This window comes from Castor canadensis, chromosome 11 (genome assembly GCF_047511655.1).
Source record: "Castor canadensis chromosome 11, mCasCan1.hap1v2, whole genome shotgun sequence".
Classification (NCBI taxonomy): Eukaryota; Metazoa; Chordata; class Mammalia; order Rodentia; family Castoridae; genus Castor; species Castor canadensis.
In genome coordinates this window covers 107044914-107055782 of record NC_133396.1, presented here as the reverse complement: position 1 = coordinate 107055782, position 10869 = coordinate 107044914, and positions in this window count along the sequence as shown.

The following is a 10869-nucleotide window of genomic DNA, read 5'->3' as shown; positions in this document are numbered from 1 at the left end:
CTTCAAATCCTAGCACATTAAGATTTCACCTTATAACCTCATTTAACCTTAGCTCCTAAAAGCTCTACCTCCAAATACAGTCATACTAGGAATTAAGGACTTCAATGTATTAATTTCAGGAGGAGGCCATGATTCAGTCACTAGCAGGGATCATAATCAAATATCAAAACATATTCATAGCTGGGCACCAGTGGCTCAAACCTGTAACCTTAGCTTCTCAGAAGGCAGCAATCAGGAGGATCTCAGTTCGAGGCCAGTCAGGGCAAATAATTCAAGAGACTCTAAATCAAAAATACTGAACCCAAAAAAGGGCTGGCAGAGTGGTTCAAGTGGAACAGTGCTTGCTTAGCAAGTATGAGGCCCTGAGTTCAAACCCCAGTACAAAAACATATTCAGATAATCCAGGTGTAGCTATTCAGAAGGCAGAGGCAAGAGGATTGAGAGTTCAAGACCACTCAGAGTAAAATTTAGCAGGATCCTGTCTCAAAAACAAAATACAAACAACAGGATTGGAGGCATGGCTCAAGTAGTAGAACACTCATGCATGACACCCTGGGTTCAATCCCCAGTATCGCAAAACAAAAACAAAAAACCCCATGTGAGCCACACACACCTCACCTCATTATATCTGTTGAGCCCTTACTTCATTATATCTGACCTCTCAGTCACAGAGGAAAGTGTTTCTATCACAAATGCACCCCCATTTTCAGATGAAGCAGGCTCAGAGAGGTCAATTTGCCTATCTAAGAACACACAGCTAGTGAGTGATTTGGACCTAGTCTCCCTGGCCTGAGGCCCTGTGTGCCTTTCCCTGTCCAGGCTACTCTGACTCATGAGGTCCCTCTGCAGAGGGGTGGGAACTCTCATCAGAAACCCAGGGACAATGTTTATTGCGGCACTATTCACAATAGCCAAGTTATGGAAACAGCCAAGATGCCCCAGCACTGACGAATGGATTAAGAAAATGTGGTATCTATACACAATGGAATTTTATGCAGCCATGAAGAAGAACGAAATGTTATCATTCGCTGGTAAATGGATGGAATTGGAGAACATCATTCTGAGTGAGGTTAGCCTGGCCCAAAAGACCAAAAATCGTATGTTCTCCCTCATATGTGGACATTAGATCAAGGGCAAACACAACAAGGGGATTGGACTTTGAGCACATGATAAAAGTGAGAGCACACAAGGGAGGGGTGAGGATAGGTAAGACACCAAAAAAACTAGCTAGCATTTGTTGCCCTTAACGCAGAGAAACTAAAGCAGATACCTTAAAGCAACTGAGGCCAATAGGAAAAGGGGACCAGGAACTAGAGAAAAGGTTAGATCAAAAAGAATTAACCTAGAAGGTAACACCCACGCACAGGAAATCAATGTGAGTCAATGCCCTGTATAGCTATCCTTATCTCAACCAGCAAAACCCCTTGTTCCTTCCTATTATTGCTTATACTCTCTCTACAACAAAATTAGAGATAAGGGCAAAATAGTTTCTGCTGGGTATTGAGGGGGGGGGAGCGGGAGGGGGTGGAGTGGGTGGTAAGGGAGGGGGTGGGGGCAGGGGGGAGAAATGAACCAAGCCTTGTATGCACATATGAATAATAAAAGAAAAATGAAAAAAAAAAAAAAGAAACCCAGGGACAGAGAGGCAGGCCTAGAGGAGGAAGGGGCAGTCGGGAGGCTGCAAGCTGTCATTTCCATGGCAGTCCCTTGGCCAGGTGGCCTGCCTGGGAGGAGGAGGCTGAGCTGAGAGAGCCAGTGGCCTGTGGGTTTATGGGGAGGTGGGATGGGCCAGAGAAGCTGCTGACCAAATTGGCCGAGGATGAAGGGCAGCCTAAACCAGGCAGGGCAGAGTCTGACACAAAAAGCTGGTAGAAAAGAGTGAGGGCCTCACCGGTGTGCCCCTGTCCTGCACACCTAGACCCTGCCCCTCACATTTACCCTCTATACTTCCAGGAACCTCTCTCATCTCTCTGGAAGTTCTGCTTTATTGATAGAAGCCTTGACCTCTGTGAATAGGGGCCCCAGAGAAATAGCAAGTCTCAAAAGCCGACTCATTTGAGTCGCAAGCTTGTTTGGCAAAGCTTTTTCTTTTCTTCTTTATTTTTTTGTGGTACTGGGGTTTGAATTCAGGGCTTCACACTTGCTAGGTAGCTGCTCTACCAGCCCTGTTTTGTGTTGGGCATTTTCAAGATAGGGTCTTGCAAACTATTTGGCTGGGCTGGCTTTGTCAAACTGCTAGAATTACAGGTGTGAAGCACGAGCACCTGGCTGAAACTCCCCTTCCTGAACGTTTTGGGTGATCAATCTAGCAAGGGAAGGGAAGCCTTGGCTTTATTTCTTCTCTTTTGGATGGGGTGGGTGGAGGCCTGGTCCCCCACCTCCCCCTGGCTGGCGGCCTCAAGGCTCCTGGTGGCCCCAACCCATTGTCCCAGTAAGAATAGTGAAAACAGCTTTGGAAAGCAACACTATGAACGGTGAGGGGCTGCTGGGGCTGTGACTGAGGTAATGGAATGAGGTCCTCCCCCTCCCCCTCCAGCCCTTGCTCTGCACCTGGGACAGCATTTCTGCTAAGCAAGTGGGGGCTCTGTACCCCTCCCCAGGACCTCCAAACTAGACTCCAAGGCGCTCCTGTCCAGGCTCTGGATCCCCAGAGATGGGTTTGGGGAGCAGATGCCCCAACTCCCCCTTGATCTTCTCTCATGGGATACATTTGAAAGGCAGCAGGCCTGGGTCTGATGCTCTGGACAGGATTCTGGAGACTGGGAAAGGGGCGGGTCTGACCCCCCCCAACTTTGCCCTGCTCCCCTGCCCCCTCCCCTTTCCCAGGTCCCAGTTGTCTCAGTGTCTGGGTCCTGGCCCTGGGAGGAGGGGATAGTGAGGGTAGGAGTGGGGAGGGGCTCAGGCTGAAAGCAGAGGAAAGGATTATAGCCTCCAGTCCCAATCCCAGGGCTTGGGATGGGGGTGAAGCAGGCTGGGGCCAGCAGGGTCTGAGGGGGAGCCAGGTGAGTGTGGGGGGGAGCAATGGAAGGAGGCAAGGAGAGAGAGGGAGACGGAAGAGAAGAGAGAGACATAGAGGTAGGAGAGTTGGGGGTCACATGGAGAGGAAGGAGCAGAGGACAGAGGTGGCAGGAGTGTAGGGGAGCAGTTGAAGGGCTTCAGGGAAGGGAGGAGGACGGGAGGCAGGGGGCTGTGGGACAGAGCCATGGGGAGGAAGGCCTTCTGTCTGGGTACAGTCCTGGAGCCCAGACTGCTAGATGCAGAGCTGGAGGTCACATGGGGTAGACAGAAAGAAGCAGGACAGGCAGTGGGTCCTGAAGAGGCAGGGACCTAGATGTGTCCCTGCAGATGTCTCTGGCTGAGGCCTGCACTGTAGGTCTTCAGAGGCCACACTATCTGTTCACTCATTTGTCCAGTCTCCTGGGCTGCCCCATTCCCGTTGCAGACTGAGCTGTATTTGCAGGTGTGAAGGACTGTGCATGTGGGTTCATGCCTTTGCTGTGCGTTTCTGGCCCTGTGACGTTGGTGTCTGTTGCCCTGTATTTGTGTGTGACTTTTAATCTGTAGGAACATCTTTAAAGATCTATGTCTGTGGCCTCTGTGAGGGTGTGTGTCTGGGATAATCTGTGCCCTGGAACATGATTCATGGTGTGAACATGACTCATGGTGTGAACATGAGGTGGTGATTTCTAGTTCGACTGTGAGAGTGTGTGTGTAAGTATGTGTATATGTGTGTGAACGTGGGTGTGTGTGTGTATATGTGTGTGAGTGTGTGTGCGCGCGTGTGTGGGAGTGTGTGTGAGTGTGAGTGTGAATGAGTGAGTATGAGCCTAAGCGTGTCCTTTTCCTATTCAGGTCCTGGTGGTGGGAAGGGAAAGGGGTAAGTCAGGAGTCTTGGGAAGCTGACCCCTTGGACAGACAGACAGATGGGCCTGTGCAGAGGAAGGAGGGGCGGACAACCCTACTGTCCCCTGGGGAGCACAATGGCCATGACTCAGCCACTGACCTCATCATTGTCCTGCCCCATCCCCTCCCCATTGCCAGGGCCTGGATGAAAGATGCCATCAATCATGCCAGTGACTGGACAGCAGTCAGCCAGGCCCGGCTCTCCCTCCCAGATCCTCCCTCACTACCCGAAATCTCCCAAAGTCAAGTTCTGCCTCCTTGTCCCCTGCCCAGGCACAGGGGTCAAAGCTGAGGGGAGGAAGTGAGCACAGGGTGGGCCACAGAAGGCCACATGTCCACGCTGTGTTGGCTGTCCCTATAGGCCATACTACGGGTTCTGAGCTGGTCTTCGTTTGTGAGCTGGAAGACATGGTGGCTGTGTGGGGACATCCACTGGTGCTACCCTGTCAGGTGGATGGGGCACCACCCATGGCCATCTCCTGGCAGCGTGATGGACTAGCCCTGGCCAACGACAGCAGTGCCACCCTGAGGCCAGATGGCTCCCTGCATCTGGTTGCCCTACCCTCCCACCGGAGTTCTCTGTGCCAAGCCCACGAGTACCACTGCGTGGCCCAGAACCGCTCTGGGCAACTGGTGAGCTGGCGGGCCAGGGTGCAGCTGGCAAATAAGTGACAGGGCTGCTCTAAGGTGAGGGGATGAGAACACATGGCAGGGATGAGAGGACACCTATGGGGCACAGGGATGCCCACAGCAGCTGTGGCCAGCCCAGCCATTAGACACTGTGCCATATCCTCTTGGGCTCAAACTTGTCAGTCCCATACTTGTATTTTCTAAAATAAGAATAAAAAAATGAATAGAATAATGAATGTGTAATAATGAGTCCAGCTTAGATTGTATTTGTCTTTATGCCAACACAATTGTAAAATGTAATGTTATTTATTTGTGGTGCTGGAGATTGTGAACCTGGGGTCTGGCACATATGAGGCAAGTGCTGTACCACTGAGCTAAACTGAATGGAAGAAAGCAAAATGCTTATGGCCCACAGAAGTCATAGCCAGGAGACTGCAGGGCAGGGTAGGGAAGAAGTCAGCAGGAAGTGGCAGATGTGGGGACAGAAGTGGAGCCAGCCCTGGGACATGTTGCTAGCAGCACAGCCTTGGACTACTCTGTGTGTGGCATGTGATCACCTGGCCCCAATTGCCTTAGGTCTGTCCTGCTTGCATCAACATCCTGAGTTAGTGGAGGTGGAGCAAGGTGGAGTAGCATGCTTCCAGTGCCTGATCTGGGGGTGCTCAAGCCCTCCATCTCCTGGGAGCACAACAGCACAGTCCTGAACACTGCTGACCACTGATGAGCACTAGCCTGGACTGTACTGGGGGGCTGGCTGGGGGAAGGACACAGACTGTGGATTTGTTACTTCTGTACCCTCAGGGTCACACTGCTACCTGGTGGCATCCTCCACATCACCAGCGCGAGCCAGGCTGACGTGGGCACCTACCACTGTGTAGCACAAAACATGGCCAGTACCTGCCATAGCCAGGATACCCAACTGACCCTGAAAGCAAGGACCAGGGTGGGTGCTGGGCAGAGGGAGGGTGTGGATACTCTGATTGTTTGTGGTAAGACACTGTAATTTTGAGCACCTATTATGTGTTGGGCATAGTGCTGGTGGGTGCAGCAGTAGGGCCAGAGCAAGCCCTCCATCACGGGCTTCCTGGAGCCTGCTATGTGGTAGAGAAGATATGGTGGGAGCCCAAATTTGGACTTGAGATGGTCAGGGGCTTCTGGACAAAGCTAAGCCAAGCTATAGGTTGTGGGTGAACAGAGAGAGGTAGGCTGAGGTTAGGAAGATGGGGAGGGAGCATTTCCTTGTGCAACTGCGTAAGAGTAGGAATAACACAGTTCACACAGGCAATTGGGTGTTTCTAGACCACGGAGCAGGTAGAATTCAGAGTAAGAGTTGGTGCTGGAAAGTAGGAAAGGCCCATCATGAAGAGCTCAGAATTGATCCAGATGGTGGTGAGAGTCCCCAGTGGGTTTAGAGTGAGGGGTCATGGATGTGTTTGCCATGTACCTGTGTGTGTGCACACTTGCACATTTCCTACTTTAAGGATAAAAAGCTTTCTAAATGAGAAGAAATGCCCAGGATGCCCCCACTTGCAGACTGACTGGAATGACAAAGTTTTGTGCCCAAGGTGAGGACCTCAGCAGGGCCTCAGGTGGTGCCTAGTGAGAGAGACCAGATTAGGCCTTGTCTGAAGGGAGATGCTCCTGGTGAGGGGAGATCATACCTGAATCAGCCACTAGAGGGCTCCAGGGTATAAATAAGCAAAAGTAGGTGGGAAACTATGCTGGAGCCTGGACCACAGACTTCCAAAACATCTGACAAAAATTCACCAATTAATACATAATTTTTAAATTGGAGATTGAAAGGGGAAGAGGGAAATGTTGTATTTCTGATCTGGAACTGACTTAGAAACTCAAAGCAAGGGGCAGGAGCTCAGAGCTTCCTCTGAAAGAGCCAGAGAGAAGCCCAGGTGGGGGTCCTCTGGCCCCCTACTCCCATTCCCACGCACCACCTTACAATCCTGGGCAGGAAAGCTGGCCAAGGTGACAAGATTCCATGATATTGGGTGCTTGTGGCTAATTGCCAGGCTAATAGGAAGGGAAGGGATCTGCTGCCCGCAGAGCCTGGGAGCTTCAAGGAGGTCAGGAGGAGGCAAAGGCATCTGTTGGGGGACAGAGAAGAATCTGTAACCAGCTTTCAAAGGCTGCCTAATTGTCAAGGAAGAGAGCTGGTACAGACATCCCCTGAAGCAAGAGCAGGGACCAAGCCCTGACACCAAAACATTCACTCCTGAAGCATTCACCTGGCATGGGTCCTGAGCGGGACCAGGGTGAGACAGATTTTCCCAGACTGAATTTGCTCACAGTGGCTCCTTGTTAATTGTCCAAAACGACCAAAGCCCAGGATGGAGTCCCAGCTCTGGCAGTTCCTCTGTCAGGGGACAAAGTGCTTAACCTCTCCAACCCTTGCTCTGACCATATAAACTGGAGAAAATGGAAAACCTCACAGGTTGAAGTGAGGATTAAATGAGGTGATGTTGATGGCCACAGCACAAGACTAGCAGGTGGATGTGTTTGGTCAGTGGTGGTGGCTACAGGTTCCTCCCGCTTAGTCTGACCTTGAACGAGGCCCAGGTATTCTAGGCCAGTCCACAGCTTACACTGAATGGAGCTTGAGAGCAGCAAACTGAGGAGGCCCAGGCCTAGACTAGGTCCTAATCCACACTCAATGAATGAGGGGATGAAAAGGTCTTCTAGACCCTGAAGGAGATTTCAAAATATGAAAAACTTTACACTAGCCCTTGAAAACCTTTCATTTTAGGGCCCAACATTTCATCCATGAAGTTCCTAATGAAGAGCATTCATGAAAAGTTACCAATGTATTAGAGCTGAGCACAGTGGCTTACTCCTTTAACCAGTTTCTTGTGGATGGAGATAGGGAGGGTGGTAATTTGAGGCCAGTTTGGGGGAAAAGTTAGCGAGACTCCATCTCAACAAAGAAAACTGAGCATGGTGATGTAACCTGTGGTCCCAGCTATGTGGGAGGTATAGATAGGAGGATCACCCAAGGCTAGCCCTGGGCAAAAGTGAGACCCTATTTGAAAAATAACTAAAGCAAAAAGGGCTGGAGGTGTGGTTCAACTGGTAGAGTGCCTGCATAGTAAGCATGACACCCGGAGTTCAAACCTCAATACCACCAAAATTAGGTGTATTAGAAATCAAGGTGGTACCTGGGTACCAGTGGCTTTTACGCATGTAATCCTGGCTACTCAAAAGGTAGAGATCAGGAGGATCGAGGCTTGAACCCAGCCCAGGCAAATAGTTTGTGACCCTATCTCAAATACCCAATATAAAAAAAACAGGGTTGGTGGAGTGGCTGTAGTGGTACAGCACCAGCCTATCAAGTGTGAGGCTGTGAGTTCAAACCCCAGTACTGCAAAATAACAATCCAAGGTAGCAAAAATAAAAGTGATGTGACGGCATAAGGAAAACCAAGGTCTGCCTTTACACTGTATTATTCACAACTATACGCCCAGTGTGAGGATAATGCCTGGCACACAGTTGCTCCTTTGATGGTTTGTTGAATAAAGTAATGAAATGGGGGAAGGTGGCATAAAATAATGTGGTTTAGACCCAAAAAGGTGTGCACTTTGCAAAAATTTCTTTCCTAGGCCACCCCCTGGCATTCTGTCTGAGGGACAAAGCAGCTAGATCCCTGCCCCAGCTGCCCCACAGTGGAGGCATTGGGGGGGTGGGGCTGGAGGTAAGACTAGCTAATGGCCTGACACTTCTGTGGCCGTGCACAGGACACAGCATGCTCACTCTCTCCTCTCCCAATTCCCACCCCCTCTGCTTAGCTTGCTGAGGGTTTTTTGCCCTGATAGTCAACTGCCCTGAGACTTTGGGCAAGTCATTTTCTTTACCTATAAATGATGGCTGAAACAGCAAGGTCTTATTACCCATATGAGCTAGAAAGGGGCTCTTGGAGCAGAAGTGACTATAGGGAATGGGAGAACGGTTCTCCTTTCCTGATCCATTTGCCTTTTTTCACCACACAGTGGGACCCCCGCAGCTGCTGCAGGAGCCAGAGATCCTGTCTGGGCCTCAGAACCTAACCCTCATGGTACACCAGACAGCAGTGCTGGAGTGCATTGCCACTGGCCACCCACGGCCACTGGTCTCCTGGAGCTGCCTGGGTGTGCAGCCACCCCCTCCCCACCTCACCCTAGCCTGGCCCTCGCCCCTTCCCAGCCCTGACCTTCGCATCTTCCGCTCCATTGGCACGGAGGGTATCCAAGTCCTGGGCACCAGGAATCTCATGATCTCCAGTGTGTAGGTCCTGTACTCAGGAGTCTGTCTGTGCTGCTTGTGCAGGATGAACCCTAAGGGCTGGGTGGGGAGGGTCCTGGTTCCAGTTCCCAGAACCTGAGCCTGGGTGGAAGAGGGGAAGTGGCTGGATCTCAGAGTGCCTTCCTCCCCACCTCGCCTGCCTAGCTCCCCGAGTTTGTTCAGTGGCCACAGTCCTTCTCTAAGCCCCCAGGTAGCAGTGCCATCTTCACCTGTGTGGCTCAGGGCGTCCCTGAACTCAGACTGGTCTGATTGAAGAATGGGAAGGTGCTGAGTCCTGGGGACAGTGTCCAGCTGACTCATAACAGGTACTCACATCCTACCCCTCCCTGCTCTCTGACTGCCCACAGGTGCCCCCACTCACCCTGGGCATCCACTCTTTCCTACATGCAACTCTGTGCCTCATTCTACACACATACAGCAAGTTACCTTGTGCCTCCAGCAAGTCCCCCCATCCACAAGAGGCCCTGCCCTGCTCCACTAGTTTATGTTCCACACAGGCAGTGGCTTAGTACTCCTGGGCAGGTTTGTGGGTTTCTGAGACAGGCAGCCTCCTCCTTTAGGGCAACTCCATTACCATGGGGGCTTGGGCTGTGTGTTTTTGTCTAGCACACTGATGCTGGTGGGTGTTTCCATTGAGGATGAGGCCATCTACCAGTGTGTGGCAGAGAACAGCGTGGGTTCCAACCTGGCCAGTGCTCCCCTGGCTGTGACAGGAGGCCCAGAGCCACCTCCTGCCCCCAGGAGCCTTCAGGCTATGGCTCTCTCCACCTCTGCCCTCCGAGTGTCCTGGGAACCCACCCCTTCCAGCAGAGACATCATTGGCTATGTTCTGCACCTCTGGGCAGTGTGGCAGGTGGGTGTGGGTGGGTGGGTAGGCAAGAATTTGAATCAGAATTTGGGTCAAGAACCAGGACTCCCTGGCTCCAGTCTACCTCTGCTCAACTGGTAGAGTCCTGGGAAAGTTCTTCTCACTCTTTAGGCCCTCAGAGACCCCCAGAACCTTCTGGACTCTTCCCAGGCATCTGGGTCTGTGGTTTTCTGGGCTGGTTGTTTCTGTCCATAATCCTCTCAGGCTTTCCCACTGCTCTTCAGTCTGACATTGGAGGCCCTTTCCTCTGTCCAGCTCCAACTCCTGAAGCCCCATTCCTGCTCTCCTTGGAAGCCTGGTTAGCCCAGCCAGGCACCAGGAGGGACTTCATCTCCAATTTATGGGGCTAGGGGATGTGGCTAATGAGAGAGAACTTTGAGTTGCCAAGCTGCTCCACTTCTGAGTCAGCCAGCCCGGAGCTCCAAGAGGCTATGAGCAAGGGCATCTTTGAGCATGTCTTCTCCAACCTGGAGCCTGCCACAGCCTACAACATCCACTTGCAGCCCCACTCGGCAGAGGGCGCCAGTCAGGACTCTGCCCACATCCTTGCCTCCACCATGGGCAGTCGTGAGTGACAATTGCTCCAGTTTTATTAGAGTCCCTGGCCTCAGGTGGGCAGGTGCTGCCAACCCTTTCTCCTCTGCAACTCCTGCTGCCTGGGCTTCCCCGCCAAAGTACTCCCTGCCACCTCTGTGCAAGCCTCCTGGGAGCTGCCACCCCAGCTGGAGTCTGTCCAAGGCTTCAAACTCTTTCACCAAAAACTACCGGTCACCCTGCTCCTGGCCGGCAGTGTCATCTCCTTCCTCTACACAGACCTGGGTGAGGCCCTGAACATTTTACTTATTTATTTATTTATTTATTTTGAGAACAGTCTATGTTGCCCAGGCTGGTCTCAAAACCTGGGTTCAAGCAATCCTCCTGCATCAGCCTCCCAAATGGCAAGGATTAAAAGCATGCCACAGTGCTCGGCATCCCTACACCTTCTTATATGACCCTAGACCTCCTTTCTGTGTGATCTCATCCCCAGGCACTGAGCTTCCTGGTCCAGAAGGACCTGTTCCCTTCACATTCCCCTGTTCCCTGCATACCCAGCAGCCCTATATGAAATCAAGCTCCAGGCGTTCAATGGCAATGGGGAGGGAACAGCAGTGCCTGCTTGGTCTCTTTGCGTGGTGTGCCCC